Source organism: Salvelinus fontinalis, chromosome 36, assembly GCF_029448725.1.
Source record: "Salvelinus fontinalis isolate EN_2023a chromosome 36, ASM2944872v1, whole genome shotgun sequence".
Classification (NCBI taxonomy): Eukaryota; Metazoa; Chordata; class Actinopteri; order Salmoniformes; family Salmonidae; genus Salvelinus; species Salvelinus fontinalis.
Genome location: NC_074700.1, coordinates 13778131 through 13798888, shown reverse-complemented (window position 1 = coordinate 13798888; position 20758 = coordinate 13778131). Strand labels below are relative to the sequence as shown.

The 20758-nt window shown below is 45.6% G+C and overlaps 1 protein-coding gene across 4 annotated transcripts in view; it reads left to right on the top strand.

Moving 5' to 3' along the window:
- Nucleotides 1–20758, top strand: part of kdm6ba (lysine (K)-specific demethylase 6B, a) — a 372203-nt gene that overhangs the window by 53738 nt on the left and 297707 nt on the right. Inside the window, exon 1 of one of the 4 annotated variants that reach the window (XM_055900770.1) lies at nucleotides 7909–14775. The exons of the other annotated variants lie outside the window; for them this stretch is intronic. The gene's annotated coding sequence lies outside the window, so the exon portion shown is untranslated. Of the gene's footprint in view, nucleotides 1–7908; nucleotides 14776–20758 lie in introns of those variants that run through there. 4 annotated transcript variants of the gene reach the window in all.

Sequence of the window (20758 nt, the reverse complement as noted above, 5' to 3'; positions counted from 1 at the left end):
GAGATAAATGGAGAGGGATAGAGGATATGAGAGAGTGAGGAAGAGAGAGGGAGAGTGGTGTCTAGAGGAATAGTGCTAATATCAGTGCTAATTGAACACAGCTGCAACACGTTAAACAGGAATTGCCAATTAATGAGACCGCATGCCCCCGGTTGAGTATATCTTTAAAAAATAAGAGCTAAAAAGAACGAGGGAATGAAACATTTATGAAAAAAAGGAATTGAATTATTTACAGCGTCAAGAGGAAAACCTGTTTGTGCTCTCTCTCCCTCTTTCTTCCTGTCTTTCAGCGGATTTCTGCTTCCTTCTGTCCATTAATTAAGTGTTCTGCCTCTTTCTCTCCGCTTCCCTCCTTTCATTCCCGTCTGCTGTCCTTCCTCTCTGTGGAGAGAGCGGGATCTCACAAAAGAGGAAGTGCTCCAGGGTAAAGGGGGATGAGGAGGAGGAAGAGGAAAGGAAACAGAAAGAGGGCTGAATGTATAGACAGAGCCTTGACACACTAATGTGCTGCACTCAAACTTGAATGGGAGTGTGTGTGTGTTTGTGTTCATGCTTTAGATGCCTGTGAGTTTGAGAGTTTCTGTGTGTTATGAGAGGGATACAGTACATGCAGTAGAAGTGTGTGTTGTTTGGTAGTATAAAGTGTGTATTTATGAGCTTACACATTCCTGTGTGTGTGTGTGTGTGTGTGTGTGTGTGTGTGTGTGTGTGTGTGTGTGTGTGTGTGTGTGTGTGTGTGTGTGTGTGTGTGTGTGTGTGTGTGTGTGTGTGTGTGTGTGTGTGTGTACAGCCCAGATCTGTGTTGAAATACTGTTTGTAATCTTTCTAATACGTTAAGCGTTCCCTTTAGCCTGCCTGGAGTTCCAGATGGGTGGGCAGTATCATTTGCACTTTTGGGGCTTTTCTATTTGTCCCATTTCAGCATGCAAGCTCAATCAAACCCAGCTAAAGTATTTGAAATGATTTCAAGTAGTATTTGAAGCCAGCTTTGGTACAGCAGGGCTTATCCTGTGCAGACCCGGTTGAGTCCCAAATGACACCCTATTCCCTATATAGTGCACTACTTTTAACCTGATTCCTATGTGCCCTGGCCAAAAGTAATGTACTATATAGGGGATAGGGTGACATTTAGGACGTAGTGTAGGTCTGGCCTGTGGATCCAGTGAGTCTGGCTCTAACTCTCTTATTTAACTGTTGTGATTACAGCAACACTGATAACACTGCAGTGTACAGCACTCACTGAATCACATCCACCCTCGCTCGCTCTCTCTTTCTCTCTCTCTCTCTCTCTCTCTCTCTCTCTCTCTCTCTCTCTCTCTCTCTCTCTCTCTTCTTACTATCTCTCTCTCTCTATCGCGCTCTCTAACTTCTTACTTTCTCTCTCTCTCTTCTTACTATCTCACTCTCTCTTTCTTCTTACTATCTCTCTCTCTCTCTCTTTCTTCTTGCTATCTCTTTCTTTATTCTTACTATCTCTATCTCTTCTTGTTATCTCTCACTTTCTTCTTACTATCTCTCTCTCTTTCTTCGTCATATATCTCTATCTTTCTTCTTACTATCTCTCTCTCTCTCTCTTTCTTCTTACTATCTCTCTCTCTTTCATCTTGCTATCTCTCTCTTTCTTCTTACTATCTCTCTCTCTTTCTTCTTGCTATCTCTCTCTCTTTCTTCTTAATATATCTCTATATCTTTCTTCTTACTATCTCTCTCTCTCTTTCTTCTTACTATCTCTCTCTGTTTCTTCTTGCTATCTCTCTCTTTCTTCTTGCTATCTCTCTCTTTCTCTCTTTCTTCTTACTATCTCGCTCTCTCTCTTTCTTCTCACTATCTCTCTCTTTCTCTCTTCTTACTATCTCTCTCTCTCTCTCCCTCTCTCTCTCTCTCTGTTCTCTCTTCCTGCTGTGCTCTTCCTCATTCTACTCTCTCGCTCCTCTCTCTCGCTCTCCCCCCCCTTTCTCTGCATTCAGTCCACCCCTCCCTCTTCTTTCCCCCTCTCCCACTCTACCACATCTCCCTCCTTTTCCCCCCTCTTCCATTCTGCCCTCTCTTTTTGGCTGAGGCTCAAATATCGCAAATGCTATTACATATTGGCTAAGGGCCAAATCAACGCAGTAATAAATCAATAGGAAGTTACATTACGTAATAGACCCAGAGAGATGTCTCACTGCTGACCCTGTTACACAGGTTTATTCCCCTCTCCACTCCGCTCAGCTCATAGTACAGTATCTCTCTGTCTTCCTATTCACTCACTCTCTCTTTCTGTCTCATCTCTCTTTCTCATATGTTATCTCTCTCTCTTTCTGCTACCCATATTAACTCTCTCTTTCGCTCTCTCTCGCTCTCTTTCACTAATTATCTCTCTCCGCCACCCTTATAATCTCCCTCTGTGTCATTCTCATAGCTTAAAGGGCAATTCGAAAGTGAGATTAAAATGGATCTAATTGTAATTTATTGTCAGTGACCTACACAAAATACTCTCTATTAAAGTCAAAGTGGAAGAAAAATTCTACATTTGTAAGAAATTTAGATAAATATTCAAATTGTCACGCCCTGACCTTAGAGATCCTTTTTATTCTCTATTTTGGTTTGGTCAGGGTGTGGCTAGGGTGGGTAGTCTAGTTTTTTCATTTCTATTACATTTAACATTTAAGTCATTTAGCAGACCCTCTTATCCAGAGCGACTTACAAATTGGGAAGGCACTCATTTGATGGAACAAACCATTTACATTTTACATTTTAGTAATTTAGCAGACGCTCTTATCCAGAGCGACTTACAGTAGAGTGCATACATTTTATTACATTTTACATACTGAGACAAGGATATTCTATGTTCTATGTTTCCCTGGTGTGGTTCCCAATCAGAGGCAGCTGTCTATCGTTGTCTCTGATTGGGGATCATATTTAGGCAGCCTTTTCCCACTGGGTTTTTGTGGGATCTTGTCTATGTCTAGTTGCCTGCGAGCACTACCTTAGTTTCACGTTTCGTGTTGCGCTTTATTGTTTTTTCTGTGCGTTTCATCCAATAAATATGTGGAACTCTATGCACGCTGTGCCTTGGTCCATTAATTCAACCAACGATTTGGCAGCTATTACAGTGGTGAGTCTTTCTGAGTATGTCTATGAGATTTCTACACCTGGATTGGGCAATATCTGTCCATTATTCTTTTCAAAATTCTTCAAGCTCTGTCAAACTGGTGGTTGATCATTTCTAGACAAATATTTTCAGGTCTTGCCATAGATTTTCAAGCAGATATAAGTCAACTGCAACTCGGCCACCCAGGAACCTTCAATGTCGTCTTGGAAAGCAAACCCAGTGTAGTTTTGGCCTTGTGTTTTAGGTTATTGTCCTGCTGAAAGGTTAATTCATCTCCCAGTGTCTGGTGGAAAGCAGACTGAACCAGGTTTTCCTGTGCTGAGCTCCATTACGTTTATTTTTTATCCTGAAAAACTCCCTAGTCCTTAACGATTACAAGCATACCCCTAACATGATGTTGCCACAACTATGCTTGAAAGTATGGAGAGTGGTACTCAGTAAAAGGCACTGCATGGTCAATCCAATGTCTGCATTGGCAGTGCAGCATTTACTGTGAAACGGCCTCTGCAGAAGTATTCAGGGTATTCATACTTGTTGTGCGTCGTGGAGCAGCGGATAGCTGTTGAGCAGTGCTGCTGTCAAGGAAGTGAGTGTGTTTATACAGGACCTCCCGCCCCCACCTATCATCAACCAATCATGTCAATGCGGAGCTATACTGAACTACACGGAGCCCTTCGTTATGTTACAGAATTGTTGAGGCGCACAGCGATGCGGTACGGAGCTCAATTAGCCCTCTGCATCCCGGAGGCTCAGCAGTTGCGTCACACCCTCCATACTCCGACCACATTTTCGGATCAAGCATAAATTGGCTTTAATGTGTTGTATTGTTTCCCCAAACATAACACTTTGTATTCAGGACAATTCAATGAAATGCTTTGCCACATGTTTTTGCAGTATTACTTTAGTGACTTGTTGCAAACAGGATGCATGTTTTGGAATATTTTGATTCTGTAAAGGCTTCCTCCTTTTCACTTTGTCATTTAGGGTATTGTGGAGTAACTACAATGTTGCTGATCCATCCTCAGTGTTCTCCTATCACAGCCATTAAACTCTGTAACTGTTTTAAAGTCACCATTGGCCTCATGGTGAAATCCCTGAGTGGTTTCCTTCCTCTTGTCACGACTTCCGCCGAAGTCGTTCCCTGTCCTTGTTCGGGCGGCGTTCGGCAGTCGACGTCACCGGCCTTCTAGCCATCGCTAATCCACTTTTCATTTTCCATTTGTTTTGTCTTTTTTACACACCTGGTTTCAATCCCCCAATTACTTGTTCATTATTTAACCCTCTGTTCCCCCATGTTTTTTTGATTGTTTGTATGTATACGGTCCGTTATTGTGGGCTAGTTTATTGTGTTGTATATATTTGATTTCTTGAGTAAAGTACGTTCATTACTCATATCTGCTGTCCTGCGCCTGACTCCTCCACACCAGCTACACGCAGGCCGATTACACCTCTCCAGAAGCTGAATTAGGAAGGATGCCTGTATATTTGTAGTGACTGGGTGTGTTGATACACCATAAGGTAGTCATTCAAAACGATTATTGCACAAAGTGAGTCCATGCAACTTATTATTATGTGACTTGTTAATCTTTAACTTATTTACTGTAGGCTTACCATAACAAAGGGGTCGAATACTTATTGACTCAAGACATTTCAGATTTTTAATTTATTTGTAAACATTTCGGGGGGAAAAATATTCCACTTTGACATTATGGGGTATTGTGTGTAGGCCAGTGACATAAAATCTACATTCAAGCTGTAACTGTAACGGGTGTCGTAATCCTCCTCCTCAAACGAGGAGAGGATAGAAAGACCAAAATGCAGCGGGTTGTGAATACATAATGAACTTTATTTAACAAGACGAAACTAAACACACGAAGAACACTTGAATAATTTTACAAAACAACAAAACGAACTAGACAGACCTAAACTATGAACTTACATGAAACGAGGAACACATAAACAGGAACGACCGAACGAACGAGACGAGACAGTACCGTGTGGTGCAACAAACACAGACACAGTGACAATCACCCACAAACAAACAGTGAGAACCTCCTACCTTAATATGACTCTCAATTAGAGGAAAACGCAAAACACCTGCCTCTAATTAAGAGCCATACCAGGCAACCCAAAACCAACATAGAAACGGAAAACATAGACTGCCCACCCAAAACTCACGCCCTGACCATCACACACATACAAAACAACAGAAAACAGGTCAGGAACGTGACAGTAACACAACAACGTGGAAAAAGTTGAAGTCCGTGTGAATAGTTTATGAAGGCACTGTATATGAAAATGGCACGTTTCTATGATCGGTGGTTAAAACGATGAGATGAAAGGTCCTAAAAAATAATATGCGGTGACATCACAGGGTAGGATTAAAAGCAGGGTTGGAACCCAAATGATTTTCAACCGTTTTGTTCTGGACAGAACCATTATTTGTAACGGGTGACGCTCTCCTCATCCTCAGATGAGGTGAGGAGAGAAGGATCTTCAGACCAAAACGCAGGCTCAGGGAAATAAGCCATCTTTATTAAACACGATGATGGCAAAACACGAAACGAAACAAACACTTTCCAAACTACAAAAATAACAAAACGTTGACGAAACCTGAACATAAACTTACATAACTAGACATAAACTTACGTACAGGAAACAGACGACATCGAAACGAAAACGAAACAAACAAACGCTACAGTCCAGTGTGGTACGAACAAACATACTGACACAGGAGACAATCACCCACAAACAAACAGTGAGAATGCCCTACCTAAATATGACTCTTAATTAGAGGCAAACGCAAACCACCTGCCTCTAATCAAGAGCCATACCAGGCAAACCGAAACCAACATAGAAACAGATAACATAGAATGCCCACCCAACCTCACGTCCTGACCAACTAACACACAAAAACTAACATAAATAGGTCAGGAACGTGACAGTACCCCCCCCACAAGGTGCGAACTCCGGACGCACCAGCACAAAGTCTAGGGGAGGGTCTGGGTGGGCATCTAACCACGGTGGTGGCTCAGGCTCCGGGCGCGGTTCCCACCCCACCATAATCCATCCTAGCCTCCTCCCTCCAAGCATGTCCACCCTCTTTCTTCCCCCACAAAATCCTCTTAATAACACATCTAATAATGACAACACCGGGACAGGGAGATAAATCAAGACAGAGGGATAGATAAGAATATAGAAGTAGATAAAGATAGAGAGGGAGATCAGAATAGAGGGGCAACTCCGGACTGAAAGGCAGCTCCGGACAGAGAGACAGCTCTGGACTGATGGGCAGTTCTGGGTATCTAGCCTTTTCAGGCTGAAGGGCAGCTCATGGCTGACTGACGAATCTCGATGCTCTTGGCTGGCTGACGGCTCTCGACGCTCATGGCAGGCTGATGGCTCTCGACGCTCATGGCAGGCTGATGGCTCTCGACGCTCATGGCAGGCTGACGGCTCTCGACGCTCATGGCAGGCTGACGGCTCTCGACGCTCATGGCAGGCTGACGGCTCTCGACGCTCATGGCAGGCTGACGGCTCTCGACGCTCATGGCGCTCTGACGGCTCTGGCTGCTCATGGCGCTCTGACGGCTCTGGCTGCTCATGGCGCTCTGACGGCTCTGGCTGCTCATGGCTCGCTGGCGGCTCTGGCAGATCCTGTCTGGTTGGCGGCTCTGGCAGATCCTGTCTGGTTGGCGGCTCTGGCAGATCCTGTCTGGTTGGCGGCTCTGGCAGATCCTGTCTGGTTGGCGGCTCTGGCAGATCCTGTCTGGTTGGCGGCTCTGGCAGATCCTGTCTGGCTGACCGCTCTAGCGGCTCCTGTCTGGCTGACGGCTCTAGCGGCTCCTGTCTGGCTGACGGCTCTGTAGGCTCATGGCAGACGGGCGGCTTTGCAGGCTCATGGCAGACGGGCGGCTTTGCAGGCTCCTGGCAGACGGATGGCTCAGACGGCGCTGAGGAGACGGATGGCTCAGATGGCGCTGGGGAGACGGATGGCTCAGATGGCGCTGGGGAGACGGATGGCTCAGATGGCGCTGGGGAGACGGATGGCTCAGATGGCGCTGGGGAGACGGATGGCTCTGGCCGGATATGGCGCACTGTAGACCTGGTGCGTGGTGCCGGAACTGGAGGCACCGTGCTAATGACAAGCACCTTCCTACTAGTGCGGGGAGCAGGGACAGGGCACACTGTATTCTCAAAGCCTACTCTATCCCTGATGCGTGGTACCGGCACTGGTGACACCGGGCTGAGGACAAGCACATCAGGATTAGTAGGGGGAGAAGATACAGTGGGTTCAGGGCTCTGGAGACGCACTGGTAGCTTAGTGCGTGGGGCCGGAACTGGAGGCACCGGGCTAGATACACGCACTACAGGGAGAGTGCGTGGAGGAGGAACAGGGCTCAGGATACGCACTGGTAGCCTAGTGCGTAGTGTATACACTGTAGGTACTAGGCTGGGGCGGGGAGGTGGTGCCGGAAATACCGGACCGTGGAGGCGTACTGGCACTCTTGAGCATTGAGCTTGCCCAACCTTACCTGGTTGAATACTCCCGGTTGCCCGACCAGTGCGGGGAGGTGGAATAACCCGCACCGGGCTATGTAGGCGAACCGGGGAAACCATGCGTAAGGCAGGTGCCATGTATGCCGGCCCGAGGAGACGCACTGGAGACCAGACGCGTTGAGCCGGCCTCATGACACCTGGCTCAATACTCAATCTAGCCCTACCAGTGCGGGGAGGTGGAATAACCCGCACTGGGCTATGCACTCGTACAGGAGACACCGTGCGCTCTACTGCGTAACACGGCGCCTGCCCGTACTCCCGCTCTCCACGGTAAGCCTGGGAAGTGGGCGCAGGTCTCCTACCTGCCCTTGGCCCACTATCTCCTAGCCCCCCCCCCAAGAAATTTTTGGGAATTACTTACGGGCTTTTTCGGCTTCCGTGCCAGACGCGTTCCCTCATAGCTCCGGTTCCTCTCCCAGGTAGCCTCTGCTCTCCTCAATGCCTCCACCTGTTCCCATGGGAGGCGATCCCTCCCAGCCAGGATCTCCTCCCAAGTGTAGCAACCCTTTCCATCCAAAACATCGTCCCATGTCCATTGCTCCTTTCTCTCCTGTCCCTTACTCCGTTTCGTTTTCCCTTGCCGCTTGGTCTTAGCGTGTTGGTGGGTGATTCTGTAACGGGTGACGCTCTCCTCATCCTCAGATGAGGTGAGGAGAGAAGGATCTTCAGACCAAAACGCAGGCTCAGGGAAATAAGCCATCTTTATTAAACACGATGATGGCAAAACACGAAACGAAACAAACACTTTCCAAACTACAAAAATAACAAAACGACGTTGACGAAACCTGAACATAAACTTACATAACTAGACATAAACTTACGTACAGGAAACAGACGACATCGAAACGAAAACGAAACAAACAAACGCTACAGTCCAGTGTGGTACGAACAAACATACTGACACAGGAGACAATCACCCACAAACAAACAGTGAGAATGCCCTACCTAAATATGACTCTTAATTAGAGGCAAACGCAAACCACCTGCCTCTAATCAAGAGCCATACCAGGCAAACCGAAACCAACATAGAAACAGATAACATAGAATGCCCACCCAACCTCACGTCCTGACCAACTAACACACAAAAACTAACATAAATAGGTCAGGAACGTGACATTATTTCCATTATGGAATACACACACTCCTAAATATCTATAGAGTATGGTGACATTTTGGTCTGGATGATTTTTGCTCTGTTTTGAACATAACCAAGCAACCAAAGTAAAAGAATTTTAACTGATGAAATAATCTAAAGTTAAAAAAAATACTATGACATTCACAGTGACGTTGCAGGTTTGTTAAATCATTTTTTCCCTTCATTTTAATGATGGGTTAGAACCAGTTCAGGGAACAGACCAAAAACAGGGAAACAACGAAATGATTTGAGGAACAGAACCGTTATTTTAAAAGCATGGGAACCGGTTAATAACGTTATGTTACGTTGCTGGGATGTTTTCCAGTCCTACTGGAAACAAGGTGTGTTACACCATACGGTAATGTATGTTTTATTTTGAATAGCAGTAACTTTTGGTGCACTCTTTCCCAGTGCACTCTCTTTTCTCCGTCCTCTCCTGTGTAGAAGTATAAGGTCTGCTGTATATGTCGTCATAAATGGAACTTATTTTCCATATTGTCACTCTCTCTCTGGGCCGGAATACTGTCTGCTGCACGTGGTTGGCACTGGGAGAACGTGTGTGTTTGAGAGGACATGAGCTATTGGAAACATCCCCGTGTTTGGGTGAGAAAACAGAAACATTGTGACAGGCAGATGAGCTTACACACACACACACACATTGGTGTCATCATCCTAGCACATTCATTTAAATGCACACAACAGAAAGCAAAAACCTATTTTAAACAGTCATAAGCACTGGTAATATATACAATGTACACTCTCAAGTGTTTCTACACCTTCCCTTATACATTACTTAGGATATAATGCATACATAGTGTATTTATACATTCCAACACTTATACATCTCTTTTAATAAAAAAAATACACTTACACACGCAAACACACACATACATACAGTGCCTTCTGGAAAGTATTCAGACCCATTGACCTTTTTAACATTCTTTGTTACAGCTTTATTCAAATTAATTATATAAAAACAATTCCTCAGCAATTTACATACAATACCCCATAATGACAAGTGAAAACAGATTTTTAGAAAGCTTTATAAATGTATTTATAAAACAAACACCTTATTTACATGAGTATTCAGACCCTTTGCTATGAGACTCGAAATTGATCTCAGGTGCATCCTGTTTCCATTGATCATACTTGAGATGTTTCTATAACTTGATTGGAGTCCACCTGTGGTAAATTCAATTGATTGGACATGATTTGGAAAGGCACACACCTGTCTATATAAGGTCCCACAGTTGACAATGCATGTCAGAGCAAAAATAAAGCCAGGAGGTCGAAAGAATTTTCCGTAGAGCTCCGAGACAGGATTGTGCCGAGGCACAGATCTGGGAAAGTGTACCAAAACATTTTTGAATGTCCCCATGAACACAGTGGCCTCCATCATTCTTAAATGGAAGACGTTTAGAACCACCAACACTCTTCCTAGAGCTGGCTGCCCGGCCAAACTGAGCAAAACTGACCAAGAACCCGATGGTCACTCGGACAGAGCTCCAGGGTTCCTCTGTGGAGATGGGAGAACCTTCCAGAAGGACAACCATCTCTGCAGCACTCCACCAATCAGGCCTTTATGGTAGAGTGGCCAGACGGAAGCCACTCCTCAGTAAAAGGCACATGACAGCCCGCTTGGAGTTTGCCAGAAGGCACCTAAAGACTCTCAGACCATGAGAAACAAGATTCTCTGGTTTGATGAAACAAAGATTGAACTCTTTGGCGCCAAGTCTGAAGGAAACCTGGCGCCATCCCTACGATGAAGCATGGTGGTGGCAGCATCAAGCTGTGAGGATTTTTTTCAGCTGCATGGATTGAAAGACTAGTCAGGATCGAGGCAAAGATGAACGGAGCAAAGTACAGAGACCCTTGATGACAACCTACTTCACAGCGCTCATGACCTCAGACTTGGGCGAAGGTTCATCTTACAACAGGACAATGACCCTAAGCACACAGCCACGACAACACAGGAGTGGCTTCGAGACAAGTCTCTGAATGTCCTTGAGTGGCCCTGCCAGAGCCCAGACTTGAACCCGATCTAATATCTCTGGCGAGACCTGAAAATATCTGTGCAGCAACGCTCCACATCCAACCTGACAGAGCTTGAGAGGATCTGCAGAGAGGAATGGGAGAAACTCCCCAAATACAGGTGTGCCAAGCTTGTAGCGTCATACCCAAGAAAACTTGAGGCTGTAATCGCTGCCAAAGGTGCTTCAACAAAGTACTGAGTAAAGGTTTGAATACTTATATGAATGTATTATTTTCGTTTTTTATTTGTAACGAATTTACGAGTAGATTGATGAGTGGGAAAAAACAATTTAATACTTTTTAGAATAAAGTATGGAAAAAGTCAAGGGGTCTGAATACTTTCCGAATGCGCTGTAATCATTTTATTAGCACTATCTAGGGTTACCAACATGCCCTCCAAATACACCTCTGCTGTCTTCAACTTTGATCTCAGCGATCACTGCTTCAACGCCTGCATCCGTAATGGGTCTGCGGTCAAAGGATCACCCCTCATCACTGTCAAACGCTCCCTAAAACACTTCAGCAAGCAGGCCTTTCTAATCAACCTGGCCCGGGTATCCTGGAAGGATATTGACCTCGTTCCGCCAGTAGAGGATGCCTGGTTATTCTTTAAAAGTGCTTTCCTCGCCATTTTAAATAGGCATGCCCCATTCAAAAAAAATTAACCAGGAACAGATATAGCCCTTGGTTCACTCCAGTTCTGACTGCCCTTGACCAGCACAAAAACATCCTATGGCGTACTGCATTATCATCGAATAGCCCCCGCGATATGCAACTTTTCAGGGAAGATAGGACACAATATACGCAGGCAGTTAGGAAAGCAAATGCTAGCTTTTTCAAACATAAATTTTCATCCTGTAGCACAAACTCCAAAAAGTTCTGGGACACTGTAAAGTCCTTGGAGAATAAGAGCACCTCCTCCCAGCTGCCCACTGCACTGAGGCTAGGAAACACTGTCACCACCGATAAATCCACGATAATTGAGAATTTCAATAAGTATTTTTCTACGGCCATGCTTTCCACCTGGCTACCCCTACCCCGGTCAACAGCCCTGCACCCCCCACAGCAACTTGCCCAAGCCTCCCCCATTTCTCCTTCACCCATATCCAGATAGCTGATGTTCTGAAAGAGCTGCAAAATCTGGATCCCTACAAATCAGCCGGGCTAGACAATCTGGACCCTCTCTAAAATTATCAGCCGAAATTGTTGCAACCCCTATTACTAGCCTGTTCAACCTTTCTTTCATATCGCCTGAGATCCCCATAGATTGGAAAGCTGCCGCGGTCATCCCCCTCTTCAAAGGGGGTGACACTCTAGACTCAAACTGTTACAGACCTATATCTATCCTACCCTGCCTTTCTAAGTTCTTCGAAAGCCAAGTCAACAAACAGATCACCAACCATTTCCAATCCCACCGTTCCTTCTCCGCTATGCAATCTGGTTTCCGAGCTGGTCATGGGTGCACCTTAGCCACGCACAAGGTCCTAAACGATATCATAACCGCCATCGATTAGAGACAATACTGTACAGCTGTATTCATCGACCTGGCCAAGGCTTTCGACTCTGTCAATCACCACATCCTCATCGGCAGACTCGACAGCCTTGTTTTCTCTGAGTGCCTCGCCTGGTTCATCAACTACTTCTCAGACAGAGTTCAGTGTGTCAAATCAGAGGGCCTGTTGTCCGGACCTCTGGCAGTCTCTATGGGGGTGCCACAGGGTTCTAATCGCGGGCCGACTCGCTTCTCTGTATACATCAATGATGTCGCTCTTGCTGCTGGTGATTCTTTGATCCACCTCTACACAGACGACACCATTCTGTATACTTCTGGCCCTTCTTTGGACACTGTGTTAACTAACCTCCAGACGAGCTTCAATGCCATACAACTCACCTTACGTGGCCTCCAACTGCTCTTAAATGCAAGTAAAACAAAATGCATGTTCTTCAACCGATCGCTGCCCTCACCTGCCCACCCGTATAGCATCACTACTCTGGACGGTTCTGACTTAGAATATGTGGACAACTACAAATACCTAGGTGTCAGGTTAGACTGTAAACTCTCCTTCCGTACTCACATTAAGCATCTCCAATCCAAAATTAAATCTAGAATCGGCTTCCTATTTCACAACAAAGCCTCCTTCACTCATGCTGCCAAACGTACCCTCATAAAACTGACTATCCTACCGATCCTTGACTTCGGCGATGTCATTTACAAAATAGCCTCCAACACTCTACTTGGCAAATTGGGTGCAGTCTATCACAGTGCCACCCGTTTTGTCACCAAAGCCCCATATACTACCCACCACTGCGACCTGTATCCTCTCGTTGGCTGGCCCTCGTCGCCAAATCCACTGGCTCCAGGTCATCTATAAGTCTTTGCTAGGTAAAGCTCCGCCTTATCTCAGTTCACAGGTCACCATAGCAACACCCACCTTTAGCACGCGCTCCAGCAGGTATATTTCACTGGTCACCCCCAAAGCCAATTCCTACTTTGGCCGCCTTTCCTTCCAGTTCTCTGCTGCCAATGACTGGAACGAACTGCAAAAATCACTGAAGCTGGAGACTCATTTATCCTTCACTAACTTTAAGCACCAGCTGTCAGAGCAGCTCACAAATCACTGCATCTGTACATAGCCCATCTGTAAATAGCCCATCCAACTACCTCATCCCCATACTGTTATTTATTTTATTTATTTATTTTGCTCCTTCGCACCCCAGTGTCTTTACTTGCACATGCATCTTCTGCACATCTATCACTTCAGTGTTTAATTGCTAAATTGTAATTATTTTGCCACTATGGCCTGTTTATCACCTTACCTCCCTTATCCTACCTCATTTGCACACACTGTATATAGACTTTTTCTATTGTATTATTGACTGTATGTTTTGTTTATTCCATGTGTAACTCTGTGTTGTTGTATGTGTCGCACTGCTTTGCTTTATCTTGGCCAGGCCGCAATTGTAAATGAGAACTTGTTCTCAACTAGACTACCTGGTTAAATAAAGGTGAAATAAAATGTTCTTAAAAAAATCTCTCATGAGTAGTTCAGTTTAGGTCAAACTGTGTTTAACAGTATAATCTAAAACACCAATACATTATTACACATTATAACAAGATAATACAGCCATCTATATATAAAGAGAGAGAGATATGGTGAGAGAAGAGGCTCCTTCCGCTCTCCAATCCCATCTGTTTGACACATAGATGGAGGGAGGGGGGGAGGAACAGGCGAATGAAATGAAAACGAGGCCAGAGCCTGGCTGAGAGAGGAGAGGAGGAGAGGAGGGGTGATGAGAGAAGACGGGGAGGGGCTGTTTGGAGAAAATCAGGGAAAAAATTGAGAGAGGCAGGCTGGGGGGTTGGGCTCCGGGATCTGTGGTGTGTGTGTGTGTATGCGTGTGTGTGTGTGTGTGTGTGCTCTATTCCTTTCCTTTCTTTGTTTGACTACTGAGTGGAAAAAAAGCGAGACAGAAAAAGAGAGTGTGTGTGTTCGAGAGAGAGAGAGAGAGAGAGGGGGTGAGGGAAAGAGGGTGAGAAAAGAAAAAGGAGATCCAAAGCGAGAGGCACACACTTTTTTTCTGGAAGAGAGAGAGACAAAGACGCAACAATATTTATGTATGATTTGTAGCCTTTTTAAAACACTGCATGCTTCTGACACCAGGGTCAGGTTGGGGGGCTGGTTGTGTGTGTGCGTGTATGTTTTTTTGTTGTGTGCATCGGTCTGTCGCTCGGTGTGTGTGTGAGGGGAAGCCGGGTTCCCGGCCCCCTTGTCCGTCTGGTTTAAAGGGAACAGAAGGGAACAACACAAAGCTAGGGGCTGAATGTCGCTGCTGCTGGAGATTTGCTGAGCTAGCCTGCCTTCGCTGCTCTGCTCTGCTCTAGATAGCTAACACTACACACACTCTGGATATTACTACTACTTAATCAGCACCTCTCAGCCTAACCCTGAACACGGTAAGAGCCTTCTCTTTTCAAACACACACGCACACACACACACTACTATCATGTGAACAAAGCAGAATGCTAGGGGTGTTTTAGCTAGCTTGCCAGCTAGCACCAAGAGTTGACAAAAGCAATCTGGAAGGGAAAAAGTTGCTGTGCAGTGGAGAGAGAGACTGGGTTGTGTGTGTGTGTGTGTGGAATGTAGCATACACAAAGAGATATTGTGCCTCAGCTGGGTTGTAGTGTGTTTATGATGCTGGCTGTCACTGACTTCTACCTGCTGGTGTTGGAGAGAAAAAAGTAGTTTCTTTTTCCTTCTCTCTTTCTCGTCCTCTCTCTCCCCTTCTATCTTGTTCTCTCTCTCCCTCCCCTTCTATCTTGTTCTCTCTCTCCCCTTCTATCATGTTCTCTCTCTCTTGCTCCCCTTCTATATCGTTCTCTCTCCCCCATTCTATATTGTTATCTCTCTCCCCTTATATCTTCTTCTCTCGCTCTCCCCCTTCTGTCTTGTTCTCTCTCTCCCCCATTCTATATTGTTATCTCTCTCCCCTTATATCTTGTTCTCTCTCTCTCTCCCCCCTTCTATCTTGTTCTCTCTCTCCCTCCCCTTCTATCTTGTTCTCTCTCTCCCCTTCTATCATGTTCTCTCTCTCTTGCTCCCCTTCTATATTATTCTCTCTCTCCCCCATTCTATATTGTTATCTCTCTCCCCTTATATCTTCTTCTCTCTCTCTCCCCCCTTATGTCTTGTTCTCTCTCTCCCCTTATATCTTGTTCTCTCTCCCCCCCATTCTATGTTGTTATCTCTCTCCCCTTATATCTTGTTCTCTCTCTCTCCCCCCTTCTATCTTGTTCTCTCTCTCCCTCCCCTTCTATCTTGTTCTCTCTCTCCCCTTCTATCATGTCCTCTCTCTCTTGCCCCCCTTCTATATTGTTCTCTCTCTCCCCCATTCTATATTGTTATCTCTCTCCCCTTATATCTTCTTCTCTCTCTCTCCCCCCTTCTGTCTTGTTCTCTCTCTCCCCTTATATCTTGTTCTCTCTCCCCCCCATTCTATATTGTTATCTCTCTCCCCTTATATCTTGTTCTCTCTCTCTCCCCCCCCTTCTGTCTTGTTCTCTCTCTCTCACCCCTTCTGTCTTGTTCTCTCTCTACCCCCTTCTATCTTGTTCTCTCTCTCTCTCTCTCCCCTTCTGTCTTGTTCTCTCTCTCCTTCCATCTTGTTCTCTCTCTCCTTCCATCTTGTTCTCTCTCTCTCCTTCCATCTTGTTCTCTCTCTCCCACCTTCTGTCTTGTGATGCTGGCTGTCACTGACTTCTACCTGCTGGTGTTGGAGAGAAAAAAGTAGTTTATTTTTCCTTCTCTCTTTCTCGTCCTCTCTCTCTCCCCCCTTCTATCTTGTTCTCTCTCTCCCTCCCCTTCTATCTTGTCCTCTCTCTCCCCTTCTATCTTGTTCTCTCTCTCCCCTTCTATCTTGTTCTCTCTCTCCCCTTCTATCATGTTCTCTCTCTTGCTCCCCTTCTATATTGTTCTCTCTCTCCCCCATTCTATATTGTTATCTCTCTCCCCTTATATATCTTCTTCTCTCTCTCTCCCCCCTTCTGTCTTGTTCTCTCTCTCCCCTTATATCTTGTTCTCTCCCCCCCCCATTCTATGTTGTTATCTCTCTCCCCTTCTATCTTGTTCTCTCTCTCCCCTTCTATCTTGTTCTCTCTCTCCCCTTCTATCATGTTCTCTCTCTTGCTCCCCTTCTATATTGTTCTCTCTCTCCCCCATTCTATATTGTTATCTCTCTCCCCTTATATATCTTCTTCTCTCTCTCTCCCCCCTTCTGTCTTGTTCTCTCTCTCTCCCCTTCTATATTGTTCTCTCTCCTCCATTCTATATTGTTATCTCTCTCCCCTTATATCTTGTTCTCTCTCTCTCCCCCCTTCTGTCTTGTTCTCTCTCTCCCACCTTCTGTCTTGTTCTCTCTCTCTCTCACCTTCTGTCTTGTTCTCTCTCTCTTTCACCTATTTTCTCTTGTTCTCTCTCTCCCCTTATATCTTGTTCTCTCTCTCTCTCTCACCCCTTCTGTCTTGTTCTCTCTCTACCCCCTTCTATCTTGTTCTCTCTCTCTCCCTTTCTGTCTTGTTCTCTCTCTCCTTCCATCTTGTTCTCTCGCTCCTTCCATCTTGTTCTCTCTCTCTCCTTCCATCTTGTTCTCTCTCTCCCACCTTCTGTCTTGTTCTCTCTCTCTCACTCCCCTTCTGTCTTGTTCTCTCTCTCTCTCCCCTTCTGTGTTGTTCTTTCTCTCTCCCCTTCTGTCTTGTTCTTTCTCTCTCCCCTTCTGTCTTGTTCTCTCTCTCTCCCCTTCTGTCTTGTTCTCTCTCTCTCTCTCTCTCCCCTTCTGTCTTGTTCTCTCTCTCTCCCCTTCTGTCTTGTTTTCTCTCTCTCTCTCCTTCTGTCTTGTTCTCTCTCGCTCTCTCCTCTTTTGTCCTGTTGTCCTGTTTTCTCTCTCACTCTCTCTCCCCTTCTGTCTTGTTCTCTCTCTCTCTCTCTCTCTCCCCTCCGTCTTGTTCTCTCTCTTGTTCTCTCTCTCTCTCCTTCTATCTTGTTCTCTCTCTCTTTCACCCCTTTTATCTTGTTCTCTCTCTCTTTCACCCCTTTTCTCTTGTTCTCTCTCTCTCTATCTTGTTCTCTCTCTCCCACCTTCTGTCTTGTTCTCTCTCTCTCTCTCCCCTTCTGTCTTGTTCTCTCTCTCTCCTTCTATCTTGTTTGCTCTCTCTTTCACCCCTTTTCTCTTGTTCTTTCTCTCTTTCACCCCTTTTCTTTTGTTCTCTCTCTCTTTCACCCCTTTTCTCTTGTTCTCTCTCTCTCTCTCTCTCTCTATCTTGTTCTCTCTCTCCCCCCTTCTGTCTTGTTCTCTCTCTCTCTCTCTCTCCCCTTCGGTCTTGTTCTCTCTCTTGTTCTCTCTCTCTCTCCTTCTCTCTTGTTCTCTCTCTCTCTCCTTCTATCTTGTTTTCTCTCTCTTTCACCCCTTTTCTCTTGTTCTCTCTCTCTTTCACCCCTTTTCTCTTGTTCTCTCTCTCTTTCACCCCTTTTCTCTTGTTCTCTCTCTCTCTCTATCTTGTTCTCTCTCTCTCTCTCTCTCTCTATCTTGTTCTCTCTCTCTTTCACCCCTGTTCTCTTGTTCTCTCTCTCTCCCCTTCTATATTGTTCTCTCTCTCTCTCCATCTTGTTCTCTCTCTCTCTCCATCTTGGTCTCTCTCTCTCCCCTTCTATCTTGGTCTCTCTCTCTCCCCTTCTATCTTGGTCTCTCTCTCTCCCCTTCTATCTTGTTCTCTCTATCTCTCCTTCTATCTTGTTCTCTCTCTCTCTCTCTCTCTCTCTCCCCTTCTGTCTTGTTCTCTCTCTCTTTCACCTCTTTTCTCTTGTTCTCTCTCTCTCTCCTTCCATCTTGTTCTCTCTTTCTCCCCTTCTGTCTTATTCTCTCTCTTTCTCCCCTTCTGTCTTGTTCTCTCTCTCCCCCTTCTGTCTTGTTCTCTCTCTCTCCCCTTCTGTCTTGTTTTCTCTCTCTCCCCCTTCTGTCTTGTTCTCTCTCTCTCTCTCTCTCCCCCCTTCTGTCTTGTTCTCTCTCTCTTTCACCTCTTTTCTCTTGTTCTCTCTCTCTCTCCTTCCATCTTGTTCTCTCTTTCTCCCCTTCTGTCTTATTCTCTCTCTTTCTCCCCTTCTGTCTTGTTCTCTCTCTCTCCCCTTCTGTCTTGTTTTCTCTCTCTCCCCCTTCTGTCTTGTTCTCTCTCTCTCTCCCCCTTCTGTCTTGTTTTCTCTCTCTCCCACCTTCTGTCTTGTTCTCTCTCTCTCCCACCTTCTGTCTTGTTTTCTCTCTCTCCCCTTCTATCTTGTTTTCTCTCTCTCCCCTTCTATCTTGTTCTCTCTCTCTCTCTCTCTCCCCTTCTGTCTTGTTCTCTCTCTCTCTCTCTCCCCTTCTGTCTTGTTCTCTCTCTCACTCCCCCTTCTGTCTTGTTCTCTCTCTCTCTGCCCCTTCTGTCTTGTTCTCTCTCTCTCTTCCCCTTCTGTCTTGTTCTCTCTCTCTCTCCCCATTCTGTCTTGTTCTCTCTCTCTCTTCCCCTTCTGTCTTGTTCGCTCTCTCTCTCTCTCTCTCTCTCTCTCTGTATTGTTCTCTCTCTCCTTTCTCATTCTCTTCTCTCTTTCTTGTTCTCTCTCTCCCTCATCTTATCTCTCTCGTTATCTTTCCTCTTCTATCTTGTTCTCTCTCTCCCCTTCTTTCTAATTCTCTCTCTTCTGCTCTTTTTTTCTCATGCAGTCAGTGGAGGTTCCTCCTACGATTTGAATGGCCAGCTTCTCGCTTTCTCTCTCTCTTTCTGTCTCTGTCTTTCTCTTTGGTTTAACATATGGATCTCTGCTATGGGACTTGCTGGCTAAGCATTAAACAGTACATACTTATCCCTATGTGCGTACTGAGAGAGAGAGCCAGGGCTGAAGCTAGCTGAGGCTGTGTGTGTAGTACTGTAGTGCGTTTGGCATTGTGGCTGTTAGTAGATGCTGGTCTAGGCTGGGCTTGTCTGGGCTGGGCTGGGCTCGTGTGGTGTGGTCGGGTGTTTGTGGTTGTTCTGGTCACTGGTCTGCGGTGAGTGTGTGTGTGTGTGTGTGTGGGGGGGGGGGGGGGGGGGGGGGGTGTTACTGATAACAGGCGGATGTAGGGAGGTACTCGAGGGCTAATGTGAGATGTAGTAATCAACGTGCTATTGTTGTGTGTGTGTGTGTGTGTGTGACATTAGTCATATCCCGGAGAATGGTATCAATGAAATGTGTGTGTGCGTGCATCCGGTTTCCGCCTGGAGCTGATGTTGTGTGTGTGTGTGTGTGTGGTGGTCCCAGTTCTCCTTAAGTACCTGATTCAAACCAATCCAAGCTCCTGGAGAATAGAAACACTCCTCACTAAAACACTAGAGAAACACACGCCTCATCAGCAGCTGTAAACTGATTCCTACGGATCCACACCCCCCCCCCCAACACAGACACATAGGAGAGCCTAAATCACTGACCCATCTCCCCTGTGTCACTATTCCCTTTTCTTCCCCCTCCTCCTCTCCTCTAGGGATTTTCCTGCCCTCCCTCCTCCTTCGTTTTCTCTCTCTCTCTCTCTCTCTATCTCGCTCTCTCTTTCTCTCCCTCGCTCCGTAATCACTTGATCCATTAATTCATTAGCACCGGAAGTTTATCCCTCACTCGTTCTCTTTTCTCAGTCGCCTGGTGCTCGGAGCCAGCAGGCGCAGCGGTTCAGCCCGGGTCGACTGCTGTGCTAGTTTTAGAATAGATCTGGTGTGCCTGTCTCTTCCGTCATTATGGATCTATAAGGAAATATCTACGCTAGACAGACACACTAATCTGTTTATACTATAATCTGGGCACACACTACGCTACTACTACTCCTAATCCTAGCTTTACATAGATATTTATTTTGGGGGCTTCTATTTCTAGTACTGTATATTTTACAGTATGTATATGTATATATAGTACCAGTCAAAAGTTTGGACACACCTACTCATTCAAGAGTTTTTCTTTATTTTAACTATTTTCTACATTGTAAAATAGTAGTGAAGATACCACAACTATGAAATAATACATATGGAATCATGTAGTAACCAAAAAAGTGTTAAAAAAATCAAAATATATTTGAGATTCTTCAAAGTAGCCACCCTTTGCCTTGACGACAGCTTTGCACACTCTTGGAATTCTCTCAACCAGCTTCATGAGGAATGCTTTTCCAATAGTCTTGAAGGAGTTCCCACATGTGCTGAGCACTTGTTGGCTGCTTTTCCTTCACTCTGCAGTCCAACTCATCACAAACCATCTCAATTAGGTCGAGGTCGGGTGATTGTGGAGGCCAAGTCATCTGTTGCAGCACTCCACCACTCTCCTTCTTGGTCAAATAGCCCTTACACAGCCTGGATGTGTGTTTGGGGTCATTGTCCTGTTGAAAAACAAATG